This window comes from Podarcis liolepis (assembly GCF_965112155.1).
Source record: "Podarcis liolepis genome assembly, chromosome: 11".
NCBI lineage: Eukaryota > Metazoa > Chordata > Lepidosauria > Squamata > Lacertidae > Podarcis > Podarcis liolepis.
Genome location: NC_139565.1, coordinates 56,242,418 through 56,254,492, shown reverse-complemented (window position 1 = coordinate 56,254,492; position 12,075 = coordinate 56,242,418). Strand labels below are relative to the sequence as shown.

At 47.3% G+C, this 12,075-nt stretch overlaps 1 long non-coding RNA gene across 1 annotated transcript in view; it reads right to left on the bottom strand.

Annotated features, from left to right (window-relative positions):
- Window positions 1–3,924, bottom strand: part of LOC310689103 — a 64,597-nt gene extending 60,673 nt beyond the window's left edge. Inside the window, exon 1 of the long non-coding RNA XR_014517322.1 lies at window positions 3,886–3,924. This is a non-coding gene — a long non-coding RNA (uncharacterized lncRNA). The remainder of the gene's footprint in view (window positions 1–3,885) is intronic.
- Between the last annotated feature and the right edge of the window lie 8,151 nt (window positions 3,925–12,075).

Below are 12,075 nucleotides of genomic sequence, written 5' to 3'. Positions count from 1 at the left end.
GGTTGTTGTTTTCTGCCTGCAAACGATGCGTAACTGATGACTTATTTCCCCCGTTTGCATCACATTTCTTTTATGCCGAAATGGATGGAGTGGAATAATGCAAATGACAATGCAATTTATGTAACTGGTGTAAGTTATGTGATTAATTATGTAAATTGCACAAGTTGTGTAATTTCTCCACAGCAGACTCAGCAAGACGAATAACGTAATTTTTAGCAGAAGTGAAACTGCAGAAGAACGGAAACAGCACTGCATGCAGCAAATCCAAGGCGGAACTGAAAATGGTGTTTTCTTACATGCCGACATACAACGCAAAAGGTTAAAACAGTTATACAAATACAATTCATAATAATAAGCAATGCATTATCATACATAATGCACAACACTAGACCATTCCTAATGGTTCACAATACATAATGAGCAATACATAACAAGTAGCAGTGTCAAATTATTCACCATGTCAGCCGAGCAATAAATATTCATTCCGGTGTCAATCAAGATAAATTCAGTGGGGTGGAAACAAGTGAACAACACCACCTCTCCACAACCAACCCCCAAACAACCCAAATATATTTTATTTGAACGTCTTATAGGGTTTGCCGGGCCTCTTCTGTTAATCCAGGATGTCCCACTCCAAGTGGGACAGTTGGCAGGTATGGTGTGTAAAAAGTGTTTTAACCAGTGCTTTTTTTCGGGGGAAACATAGGGGTACGCATACCCCTAAACATTTTGTGAATTTTTGTACTTTTGTACATTTACTGTATTTATTTCCCCTGATTTGAACTCTAAAATTGTGATTTTCTTGAGTCAAAATGAGAGTACAGTGGTACCTCAGGTTAAGTACTTAATTCGTTCCGGAGGTCCCTTCTTAACCTGAAACTGTTCTTAACCTGAAGCACCACTTCAGCTAATGGGGCCTCCTGCTGCTGCCGCGCTGTCGGAGCAAGATTTCTGTTCTCATCCTGAAGCAAAGTTCTTAACCTGAAGCACTATTTCTGGGTTAGTTGAGTCTGTAACCTGAAGTGTATGTAACCTGAAGCGTATGTAACCCGAGGTACCACTGTACCCCTAAACATCATTTTAAAAAGGGAAAAAAGCACTGGTCTTAACCGTAAATTATAAGCTTCTATGGAAGTTTGTACAAAACATTTTTTTCCAATAAATAAATAAAATTACCGCACTGGTTTATGGAGGAGGGAAGAAGCTAAAAGCAACAACGTCAACTTCAAGAGGCAAGTTTAGTGGTGGCCACAAGAGATTGTGGAACGGGCCTAGCTCAGTGGTACAGCATCTGCTTTGCATGTGGGATTCATGGGAAGGTCCCAGGTTCAAACCGAGGTAGATCTCCAAGTAGGACTGGGAGATGCTCCCTGCCTGAAATCCTGGAGAGGTGCTGCCAGCCAGTGTAGACAATACCAAGCCATAGCTGTCAACTTACAGATTTGAAAATAAGGGACCAGCAGCCTTGAAAATAAGGCACCAGCAGCCAAAATAAGGGATTTTAGTCGACCAGTTAAAAGGGACCAGTTAATTTTGGAGAGAAGCGCTGGTTTTTAGCCCTTCATTTCCAGAGGTTGCTGCTCAAGACACCATCCAATGAAACACTGCAATTAAATAACTACAAGCAGCAACCACTTTTCTGCGCAAAACGAAGTCCAAGCTAGGAAGATGCTGCTGCAGTTCTGTATCTTTTCTCTCGTGCTCCATCTGCAGCTCTCAGTTCCATCAGGCGGGGCGGGAGGAAGGGGGGGAAATAGCACCAGAAGTAAACCCGCAGATCAGACCATCTATGCTAGTCTACCACTACAAATCTATGGGAGAAGTCCTTGCGGTCATTCCCTTGTAGCCCTTGGAACACCTGCCCACACCTCCGCCTCCTCCTCTTCCTCCTCTCTCTGAACTGCTTTCTCCATGGTTGCCCTTGCTCTCCTCTCAAGGCTCCTCAGTAATTCATAGGCCATGCCAGGCTGCCCATCACATCCGGGTCATTCGGCAGCACAGCCGCAGTACGGCCTAGCGGGAGCAGGAGCAGCGGTGACGGGCAGAGGGGAGGCCCCAGGCAGAGACGCTCAGTTCGGCAGCCGCGAGGAGGATGGCGGCAGAAGGGCCCGAGGCTCCCACCAGTCCCAGCGGGGAGGGGTTCCTGGAGGCCGAGGCTGGTGTGAGGAGGCCGGAGGGGGGCGGGCCGGGCAGCCAAGCAACACAGTTGGAGCCTCCCTCCTCCCTGGCCGGCAGGGAGGGAGGGAGAGGAGCTGCTTCTTTTGAAACCCGGGAAATTTAAGGGGCATCCATCAATCTGGGACAGCAGCGGGACATGGCGCTGGGATAAGGGACTGTCCCGCCAAATAAGGGACGCTTGACAGCTATGTACCAAGCCAGGTGGATCAATGATCTGCAAGGTACGTTCCTATCCTTTCCCCACCTGCTATTTACATCCCTGCCCAACCTGCAGAAAAGATCCCAATCCGAGTATCTCTTACAGCGTCCCTTGGGGCCTTCCTATGCACCAGAATTAACTGTATTTTATTTTACAGTAGGTATATTTCACTCTCCCTCTCCCTCCCTTTCTCTCTGGGATTACATAAATGTTTGTCTCACTGGCACCGGCCCTAACTTCTCCTTACTGATTTTGCAATATCTGAGAATGATAGATGTTCATGCCGGGGGAAGAAAAAGCTGAACAATTTCATCAGTGTCTCAGGAAGATTTTATTGGATGACTGCAGATTGGTTCCCACAGCAATTTACAACAAAATGCTACAACAGGTTCCCACCCTGACAGCGACTGCTGTAGCAGAGAGGCAGTTAGGGAGAGGAACAGCTGGGAGGTTTTCAGCTCCACCTTTGGCTCATCTTCGTCAAATCCCACCTGCCACTTAGGGTATCTGAGACCTATGCCTCAAATAAAGCAGCATCTACAGGTGACATGTCAGGATGCAGAACCAGGACCCACTAAATTTTAGAGCAGTTTTGGCTAGCGTTGCTATGTACGTTCTCCTTTTCCTTAATTCTGTGGGAATGTTCAGGGAGATCAAGGGAATGTTCTACATCAAGGGAAGTAATAGTGCCACTGTATTCTGCTCTGGTCAGACCCCACCTGGAGTACTGTGTCCAGTTCTGGGCACCACAATTCAAGAAGGACACTGACAAACTGGAACATGTCCAGAGGAGGGTAACCAAAATGGTCAAAGGCCTGGAAACGATGCCTTATGAGGAACGGCTAAGGGAGCTAGGCATGTTTAGCCTGGAGAAGAGGAGGTTAAGGGGTGATATGATAGCCATGTTCAAATATATAAAAGGATGTCACATAGAGGAGGGAGAAAGGTTGTTTTCTGCTGCTCCAGAGAAGCGGACACGGAGCAATGGATCCAAACTACAAGAAAGAAGATTCCACCTAAACATTAGGAAGAACTTCCTGACAGTAAGAGCTGTTCGACAGTGGAATTTGCTGCCAAGGAGTGTGGTGGAGTCTCCTACTTTGGAGGTCTTTAAGCAGAGGCTTGACAACCATATGTCAGGAGTGCTCTGATGGTGTTTCCTGCTTGGCAGGGGGTTGGACTCGATGGCTCTTGTGGTCTCTTCCAACTCTATGATTCTATGAGGCAGGAGAGGCTATATTGTTTATTAATATCCTTCCTAACTTGCGTTACGATATGATAATCTTTATTGTCATTGTCCCATACAGAACAACGAAATTGAAAAAAATCTGCATCAGATATTCAAAACCAACAAGCCTGCTATCCCGGCCTGTTTAGCCCCCTAAAAACTCTGATACCCCATAATTAAATACAATATACTCCCAGAGACTACCTTACACTGCGTTTAAAACCAAAATCGCATTTGGATAGAAACTGTTTCTCAGGCGCCTAGTTCTAGTCTTAATAACCCTGTACCATTTTCCAGAAGGCAGAAGCTGAAAGAGATCATTTCCGGGGTGCGCATTATCTTGCACCATCTCTGCAGCTTTCTTATGACACCTGGAAGCGTAGATTTGATCCAAGGTGGGAAGAGTGCTCCAATTATTCTCTCCGCAATCTTTAAAACCCTGGACAGCATTGGTTTTTTCCTGACTGTGCAGCTCCCAAACCACACACATAGACCAAGATCTTTTGCTTAGAGTTTTACATTCCCCTTTCAAACACACAGCAGACAGCTGGTTGCAGGCTTGTGTAAGCCTCTCACTATTAGGTTCCTGGTAAGCTCCCTTATATCCCTCTTAAAAGAATAAACACGCCATAATCTTGTTTAAAGTACAGTGGTACCTCAGGTTACAGACGCTTCAGGTTACAAACTCCGCTACCCCAGAAGTAGTACCTCAGGTTACAAACTTTGCCCCAGGATGAGAACGGAAATCTCACGGTGGTGGTGGCAGGAGCCCCATTAGCTAAAGTGGTACCTCAGGTTAAGAACGGTTTCAGGTTAAGAACGGACCGCCGGAACAAATTAAGTTCGTAACCCGAGGTACCACGGTATATAAAAGAAGTTTACTCACATCATCAGTTCACAGTTGGATCCCTGAACACAGATTTAGTTACAAAGTATATATATACGTGGTTCTATCCCATATGGGGATAATCCCAGTCTTCTCTGTTGGCTGAAAGCTAAAAAGCCATCAGAGCATTTCTAGCTAAAAAGCTGCTCCAATGATGGAGGAGGTCAAAGAGAGAGAGAGTGTTGTGTGCCTTGTCCTTTTGTTTCCTGGACAGGTAAGGTCACACCCACCTCTAGCCACACACAAAGGAAGTATGTCCCAGCCAGGAGGAAACAGGAAGTTTTCGACTGGCTGGATCAAACATTCCCCCGCATGTCCACTCTAGGAAAACAAGGAATGTTGTACTTGACTGCTACTTATGTATCACATCCCACAAATTCTTAGACTGAAGTTTCTGATTTCAGGCAGGCAGATGAATCTACTTCATAAAGAACAAATAATTATGAGAATGTCTGTGATGCAGCAGAGGCTGGAAAATGCAGGGGAGCTTAAGTTTGGGGGCTTTTTTCAGATCACGAGTGATGATGCAATCTGCAGAGCACCTGAATAGTCGATGGGCCCACCTTGCTCTCTTGGCAAAGCGAAGGAAGTAAAAATGAGGCTTTCAAAGTTGTTTGAGACAGATTAGCATAATGAGGAAAATAAGCAAGCAGAGATAGGGGTGTTCTTCTCCTTTTTTTTGATGGAGTTGCTACTTCATGCTAGCTGTTTAATTGGTAACACTATAATCATCTGCGTTTCTGATTAAAGGTGACATTTCTGTTGGTAGAAGAAGATCTCATCTTACATTTCAGTGTGTTTTACAGGATGACCCTATCCAACAGAGATTCTCAGAGAGAACTATGCATAGAATTGCAGGCTTGTGTGTGCATAATAAGGGATCCACATGGTTACTGCTCTTTTTGGACTCTCCACGGGAGTGTGGCTATTGGAGTTGTCGCCATGAGCACCTGTATTTCAACATTTACCGCTACACCATGGGAAAACTCTGACCATTCCCCACCAACCATGTTTGTTTTATTTATTTCACAGACTTTAGAGTCTAGTGCACATATAATTATGTACTTTTTAAACTTTCAGTAAAGATGTCTTTAAAAACAACACACCAGACTGAAAAATAAGCTGGGCTCCTGCTTTAAGGAAGTGGGGGACACACAACTTTAGTGCAGTGGCGTAGCGTGGGTTGTCAGCACCCGGGGCAAGGCAAGTAATTTGCGCCAACTAACCCCTAACCTGCCGCCGCTGCCAGCTTCTTCTTGCTGCTGCCTGGTCTGGTCTAGTGTGGTTCTCTCCCGCGCTCAGCGCTGCGCTGGGCAGCCGCTGCACTGTCCCTCCCCCAGATAGTCCCTCGCTCTCTCTCTGCACCGCACGCCTGGCACCCACCCCCTCCACAGTGGGCGGCGACCCGGCGGTTGGGATCAGATTCGCACAGCCAGCACTGCAGTGAGAGAGAGTGAGTGAGCCAGGTAGGGGCAGAGAGCTGAGAGTGCGAGCGCCCCCCCCAGATGTTGCGCCCGGTGCGGCCGGGCCCCCCCTGCACCCCCCACGCTACGCCACTGCTTTAGTGCAGCAGCATCTTTGGACTGAACAATCAAACAAGTGTTCTTTCGAGTGGGCTTGGCCTGAGACGTCTGTTTGCACAGCACTGTGTCCTTGGTGATGAGGGAAAGCCATTTGTGCCTTGAGGAGGAGGTGGAGTTGCGGGCTTCACGACCCTCCCACGTGCACAGGGGGGTGGGCATTGGAATAGTTCTGTAGATGGAAAGAGGCGAGGTAGCGCCATCACCTGCCCCGCATATCGAAGGGTAGTCCGGTAAAGGATTCCGGGGGGGCGTGGCTCTGTCCGAAGCCTAGGGAGGTGAGGGCCTAAGGCACGTCCCCTATTGGTGACCCCGGGGGAGTTCCTAGTTGATGTGCATCAGCAGGACTCCCCCTACTGGTGGTTAACCCTTCCCTGACTTCCAGCAGACGGGCTGGTGTCAGATATAGTCGGTTAGGTCCAATGTCTAAGCCAATTCCGCTTATCACTTGTAAATAATAATAATAATAATAATAATAATAATAATAATAATTTATTTGTACCCCGCCCATCTGGCTGGGTTTTCCCCAGCCACTCTGGGCGGCTTCCAACAGAACACTAAAATACAATAACCTATTAAACATTAAAAGCTTCCCTAAACAGGGCTGCCTTCAGATGTCTTTTAAAAGTTTGTTAGTTGTTTTTCTCTTTGACATGTGGTGGGAGGGCATTCCACAGGGCAGGTGCCACTACCAAGAAGGCCCTCTGCCTGGTTCCCTGTAACTTGGCTTCTCTCAATGAGGGAATCGCCAGAAGGCCCTCGGCGCTGGACCTCAGTGTCCGGGCAGAACAGTGGAGGTGGAGACGCTCCTTCAGGTACACTGGACTGAGGCCGTTTGTGGCCTTTTTTTAGCCCATTAACCTTAATAATTGTGTCATGTTTCATTATTTCTACTGTGGGGGGGGGGGAGTGTTGGGATCTCACCACGCAAGAGACATTGCTGGCTCAAGTCAGGCTTCTTCTCCAGGGCCTCTCCTGCGGACAGAGGCTTGCTGACAGAAGAAGGTGGTGGAGGAGACACTTCCAAGGAAGGAGACTAGTTGTGGGTGTCTGGCAATCCCAGAGCACAGTTCTCCCCCCCCCCACCCCCAGACAATGCACTGAGTCCCTCTCCAGGTCTTGGCACTTGCAGCCTCCTCCTCTCATGACTCGGAAATCTCCTGTGGGCCAGATGAGGTCCATCCTAGCCCCTTACCAGGATCAACCAACTCCAGCTCCTCCTTCCCCTCCTCATGAGTTGACCCGCTTCTCCCGGACATTTCCTCATGACACAGTGGGACATTTAGATGCAGCATTGGCTAACCATGTGTTTCCCACGCACCCCTTTTAAGCGGGTTTATTTACTCACAGGGGACTTCCAGATTTGGTTGTAACTAAAGACGAGAGATAAGAAATGTTATCGAAATCTCCCATCGCTTGCTTTGCTCTCGGAATGGCTGGCGAGGAACCTGGCAGCGATAAATGAGAATCTGAGCGCTGTCGGACAAAACAGACAGATGACAAAATGATGTTTGTAGGCAACTCCCGCGGGCATTATTTGTACATAACACACAGATATGGGTGAATTATTGCTGTTCTTGAGTGTCTAATGATTTTCCTTTTCCTCTTCCATAAAACCCGTTTCCCCTTTCCTCCCCTCCCCTTTCTTTTTCCAAGAGACTTTGTGATTTTAACATCTCCAAAATTCATATTGGCAAAATGATCTAGATTGTCTAATACAACCTGGTGTGCAATCAATCAGAATTTGGGCCAAGCTTTCCTCATCTTCTTTCCTTTTCCACAAAGGGAGAGTAGGAGGGAAACCCTGTCCTTTGATTGACAGGGTAATGTAATCAATTCCCATTACAAACTTGACTCTAAAGTAGATTCAGAAGTTCTCAAGAAAACTAGCTGGTCCTCTGCTTCACCCAACTTGCATCACAGGAAAAGGACGAATAAAAACCAGCCTGTCTCCCTCCTGGGAGACACCCTCACCCTCCTGGGGTGAGGTGATCATTATATTCTCACTGTAGGAGAATTCTGAAAAAACCCCAAAACAAAATGGGAATGGAAATTGCCAAAGTTCACTTCTTTGTCTCAGGGCCAGAATGGAAATCTGTCCAGCAAATACGATTAGCATTCGCTGTTGTTGCTTTCAGTCTGCAAACAATAATTGGTTAGATTTTTTCATGTTTCCTTTGCATTGCAATGAGTGGGGTGGGAAAAACATGATGGCAATATGACTTATGTCATGTACATAACTAATTACAGAAGTTACTCGATTTTACCACAGTGCATAGCAATAATTTCCATGTTTGTGAAGGAAGCTTTTGGGTTTCCTCAGGCTGAAAGTCTGAGTATGTGATCCAAGGGTGTGAGTCAGAACATAAATAGGCGGTGATATGTAATATCTATTCTGTCCTCCAAATCTTTTTGTGAAAGTATTGTTTCATGCACTGGATGATTTGTAAGTGTGGCTGACAATTGAGAAGTTTACAAACACCCACACCCACCCACACCCACACCCACAGACACCCATTGTATTTCCATTGTTATGTCATCATTGTATCGTATGTATATGCCTTAAATCCACTGCCATTTTCATTTAATTAAGCTCCACTTCTAGCATTGTTGTTGCTGTTTAGTCGTTTAGTCGTGTCCGACTCTTCGTGACCCCCTGGACCAGAGCACGCCAGGCACTTCTGTCTTCCACTGCCTCCCGCAGTTTGATCAAACTCATGCTGGTAGCTTCAAGAACACCATCCAACCATCTCATTCTCTGTCGTCCCCTTCTCCTTGTGCCCTCCATCTTTCCCAACATCAGGGTCTTTTCCAGGGAGTCTTCTCTTCTCATGAGGTGGCCAAAGTATTGAGCCTCTCTCAATTCATTTTCTCCACAGTATTCATACCTTTATTGCTAATTGTTAATTTGTCAGTTAGCCCCAGAACTTCATATATTTGTCCCCACTTTAAGCACCCTGACCCTTAAATCTGCTAAAGTTTGCAACATTTATCCCTAGGAAGCTGTCATTTTCCTCTGTAATTCTTGTCATTCATTTTCAATGGATTTTCATGTTACGTATTTTATCTGCTGTGTATTTTCAATATATGTATTTTAACCGATCTATTCTTTGTATTTTATTTTTATTATTATAATCTCACCTGAGTGGTGTGTGTGTGTGTGTGTGTGTGTGTGTAGCTGTTTGGGAAAAGGGAATCATATTTTGACAAAAGCACCACAGCACCAGCACAAAATGGCAGCCAGGGGTAGCAAAGAGAGAGAGGATAATACACTGTACCAATGACTACCATCACAAAAAAGCACTGTGTTTGTGTAGTAGTAGTAGTAGTTGCGTGGCGAGATCCTGCCCCCCCCCAGTGGAAATAATGACACAAAACACAATTATTAAGGTTAATGGGCTAATTAAGGCCACAACTTTATTGGTTAAAGGCGATGAGCGGTATTGACTTAGGCATTGGTCCTAACCGACTATATCTGACTTCAGCCCATCTGCTTGAAGTCCGGGAAGGGTTAACCACCAGTAGGGAGAGTCCTGCTGATGCACATCAACTAGGAACTCCCCCAGGGTCACCGCTCAGGAGTGTGCCTTAGGCCCTCACTTTCCCAGGCTTCGGACAGGGCCATGGCCCCCATAATCCTTTATCGGACTACCCTTCAATATGCGGAGCAGGTGATGGCGCTACCTCCCCTCTTCCATCTACAGAACTATACCAATACTTAACCACCAATACCAAGAAAGTTGTGATGATTTGCTATGAGATAGGTGAAAACCAAGTGGCTGGTGCCAATTTGCCAAGTGGAAAAATTCCTACCAGGCCCCTCAGTGGCGACCAACCAAGGTCCATAGCAAGGTCAAGGAACGAAAACCTTATAGGGCGGGAGGGTGGGAAAAGCAGGAACAGCTGGCAGGCAGCAAAGAGGGAGATCCCCAGCCGCATCCTGCCTTAAATAGGGCAGGCCATGCCCCCAGAGCCAGCCGATTGGCTGGCCAGGAAGTGATGTGGCCGGGAATCGTGCTGGGGCTGGGTTCCAGCCACCGCGCATGTGGTGGGGCCGCGAAGCCCTTAACTCAACCTCCTCCGAAGGGCGGAAGTGGCTTTAGAGAAATCAGTAAAGTTACATCACGGGGTACATTTTCCCCCAAACAAACAAACAACCACACTTTTTGTGCAAGTCAGATGCCCAGCATTTACATGGCGGAAATATCTGTGGCACCTCAGTCTGCAAAACTCTTCATTTCTCATGTGCCAAGGTGAAAGAATAAAACAGCTCCTCCGAAATAATAGAAAAAAGCTTCTTCCCGTGCCAGTCACCAGTAATGGCACTTTGGAGAGAAAGGGATCAGCTCGTGGTGTCACACATTTAGAAGCGAAATGTTTGGGCCTTGAGGGAGAGCAGTAATGAAGTAGGGCCCGTTTCATACTTAACTCCCAGGTTTGGGGGATGACCTAATTGTGTACACCGAGAGAATGTTAACGTTATTCAGGTGGCTTTCTTTAATGTTTCCCTCAGGTGTGTTATGAACCTGCTTCAGGTCTCTCAAAGGTGTTGCAAAGAAAATTAATCTAGCTTCCGAACATCCTATCTAAGGTACTTACATGGCCCCAATTAATACAGCCTGGTCCCCAGAGGATCAATACTTCTGGGTTGGGGGAGGTTGTGTAACTGCTGACATTCTGCAGCACTTGTTCCAAGGTAACTGCCATCAGTTCTACGCGATGTTGGAGGAAGCATTAGGATTGTGTCCTGAAACAAGAGTAGCGTTATTTCACCGACAGTTGCGTGTTGAGGTCCCCAAGCCACCCCTCAAAATAAGTCACAATTCACACATAATTTTTGTTTAAGGTTTTTGGCATAATTTTGGGCACAACTTTATTAAAATACAAAATCTTTGAGTGGTTGCTTAGGCATTGGTTAAGACTATCTGTCCCCCCGCCTGGGACAGAACTGACCTCCAAACTCCCTCGGAAGCCAGTGAAGGGAAAACAATATTGGGGAGCAGTTGAGCTGAGCGTCAGTCCCTCACCGCTCACCCAATCTGCCCCCCAAGGCTTGCTGTCCCTGGTCCCATTTCAGGGATTGGACGAAATCATGGCAAGCCCCTGGATTCCTTTAACGGAATTCCCTTCCACACCACCATTGGAGGGGCAGGCCCAGCCTATCCTTACCCCTCCTCCACCAATTTTTATAACCAATGCCTAACCGCAACCTTACAAGTTGTGACAAATTGCTAAGTAGTAGGCAAAAACCTACGAGGGACGCGGGTGGCACTGTGGGTAAAACCTCAGTGCCTAGGACTTGCTGGTCGCATGGTCGGCGGTTCAAATCCCCGCGGCGGGGTGAGCTCCCGTCTTTCGGTCCCAGCTCCTGCCCACCTAGCAGTTCGAAAGCACAACCAAGTGCAAGTAGATAAATAGGTACCGCTTTACAGCGGGAAGGTAAACGGCGTTTCCATGTGCTGCGCTGGTGCTGGCTCGCCAGAGCAGCTTCGTCACACTGGCCACGTGACCCGGAAGTGTCTCCGGACAGCGCTGCCCCCCAGCCTCTTAAGTGAGATGGGCGCACAACCCTAGAGTCGGACACGACTGGCCCGTACAGGCAGGGGTACCTTTACCTTTTAGGCAAAAACCAAATGGCACCAGCCATTCAGCCAAATGGACAAAATTCGTACTAGGCCAATGGCAGACGACCCCATGACAGGCATAGCAAGGTCAACCGGAACTCAAGGCGGGCAGGTGGGTGATCCGATACACTCAGCGGAAGAGAAAGCAAAAGCTGAGTGCCCCAATATTTAAAGCCTTTGGTCCCACCCACCCACGTTGCAACATGCAATTTGCCCCAGCAACCCGGCCATCCAATCGTTGCTCCAGGCCAGCTCACTTTTAACCTGCCTGGCAACAGAGGGTTGGCTTGGCAGACCCCACCGCAACACGTGGTCTCATTAATAATAATAATAATAAATTTTATTTATATCCCACCCTCCCCAGCCGAAGCCGGGCTCAG